The following is a 2,491-nucleotide window of genomic DNA, read 5'->3' as shown; positions in this document are numbered from 1 at the left end:
ACCAACGTTAAATATTTATAACTTATATAACTTTTAGGCAACCTCGGCTTTATACTTCTAGACTAATACACTTTTGTAAAATTCCATCTGAATAGTGAAATTTACCTCGGTACCCAAAGCCTAAGGCTAAAACGAGACAGTTCTGGAGTTTCCTAAGAATCAGCTATGAGTGTTAAAGAAAAGACATACAAGAAAGGTGACGTAAAAGATATAGGCATGCAGTTTGCACCAGCTAAGCCTTGGCTCTACTACTACTACCCCCCCCCCTCCCCAACTTCCAATACACGTGTGTGTCTACAAGGCGTACAAGAAGCTTGTTTACGTTAGCATCTCAACACAACGCGGGTAAAAACGAACTTGATAAGATTACGGAGGCGGAAAGTAAATGAGATCCGTACCCAAAGTACAACTTAACTAAACAATACCAGGGAACTTTAATCGTTACTAGAGTCTAGGCGGTTTAAGCGGTTTCAAGTTAAAATGACGCGGAGTGAAATGAAAAAAATAAATGCGGGAAAAAGATGCGGGTTTATATAAGAACGACGTATCAAAGGGTATGACGTACAAACAAATGTATAGTAACTCTGTCGTGTTGTCCAAATTGGGGTCCTTTTACCCCATATTTGTATTGAAAAAGGGAACCAACTTGGCTTTTTGGTTATTATAAATAAGTCCCAAGAAAGTTAATGCTTTCTACCACGTGTTTTTTTAAGGTAAATTTTAACATATTAAAATTTGTAATAAATAGTTGTAGTAATAGGGTTTGTTTACAGTTATTTATGTCAAGCAGGAATACATACAGCTACTAGGAATCATTCCATGTTAATTTCTATGAATTCGGGTTTTATGGGTATACCGGGCTTGAGAACTTACAACACGTGTGACGCCTATTTATAATTCTGATGGCGTCTTTCTAACTGCGATTTTCAAATGTTACAGTTAGTAGCAACGCGAGTTCCTAGGCAGGAGCAAGGTGAAACACGCAGCGAGATAGATTATAAATTAGCCAGGGAAAACTCGTCATACATAGTGATTAGTCTAACAAGCTTGCTCCTCCCACAAAATAGGCATGCACGTACGCAATGATTCCTAGTGGATGTATGCATTCCCGGTACAATATTAAACAGGTGAAAATAGTTCTGTTCCCAGACACGGCATTTTACACACAAAAGAAATATCCTGTTTTCGAAATGTCGAGACCGACACTTATATTATACTTTCAAAGAAACTTTAAACCCCTTGAGATCTAATACTTGTGCCGGACTAATTATTTTTCTCAACAATTCTCTCTCTCTCTCTCTCTCTCTTTCTCTCACTCTCTCTCTCTCTCTTCTCGTTCGCTCTCTCTTGGGAGAATTGGATGTCGGCGCGACACAGAGAGAGAGAGAGAGAGGGGGGCGTGGTCGAATTAATTATTAGTTATATACGAATGTCATTCATATCGCTAAATATTAGTTTGGACGCTCGCTCTGTGCACATTCTCCCCGGACTCTTTTCCTTTGTTGTCTCCGTTACTATAGCTACGGAGTATATACCTTACCTTATACCCAGTTGAAAAATTCACGCCGATTTTTAATATGCATGTGTGATAATGTCAAAGATAGTGTGAAGTGGTTGGTTATATTTAGGAACTTTTATTAAAGTTTTTAGATCTTTTCTTAAACTCTCTTGGGACTTTGAATTACAGTAAATCCGTTTTAGTCCTGGATACTTAATGGGACTACAAATGAGGCAGCACTCGCTCGGCAAGATGGTGTTGTTAATATTATTTTAAATACGTCACAGGTACCACGTGACCTCAAGATCTGAAGATTTATGTATGGAGTGTGGGTCTTAACACTTTTTCTTAAGCTTAACTTTAACTTCGCATGAACCTCTTTAGAGTTGTCAGTAATTTGTTTTGAGCATCTACTGCTGCAGTTTAGAACTGAATCGAGCTGAATTCTACTAGCTTTTCAGTATCTGTTCTGTTGTAGATAGTGGTTTAATTGCACACGCCACAAATACCTGGCAACACTAGCTATAATTTCTTATATCAGAAGGTGATAATGGAAGAAGTGTGACACTCTGCATCCTCTTAACACTTTAGTTATGTTTAATATGATTCTTCCCAGGCGATCGAGCCCTTTTTGTAAATTTGCTCTCCCGCTCATCAAATTTAATTCAGATGGGTGTTTAACTATCGCACCGTGCTAGGGTGAATTCGAAAATTACTGTTTGGTATTTACTAAATCCTCAGCAATCAATTAATCAACCCTGCACAAACCTTGATTGTCTTGACGTGATAGGACAAAAATGACCACAAGCGCATACGCATATGCGCCTTGGTTGGAATCAGCGCTAATAGATTAGAAATGATGAGGGGAATCACTATTTACATGGCGTATGTGATTCGGTTTAGTAACCTTGCTATAATTAAAATGTTAATTCTGATGATGTTGGGAAGAGTCATGTTACAATTAAACCGGCCGCTTTGTTGTAGGTACACTTC

The sequence above is a fragment of the Phalangium opilio genome, unplaced genomic scaffold (assembly GCF_054372755.1).
Source record: "Phalangium opilio isolate 3A_F unplaced genomic scaffold, DU_Popi_V2 ptg000206l_1, whole genome shotgun sequence".
NCBI classification, from domain to species: domain Eukaryota; kingdom Metazoa; phylum Arthropoda; class Arachnida; order Opiliones; family Phalangiidae; genus Phalangium; species Phalangium opilio.
This window is presented reverse-complemented; position numbering follows the sequence as displayed.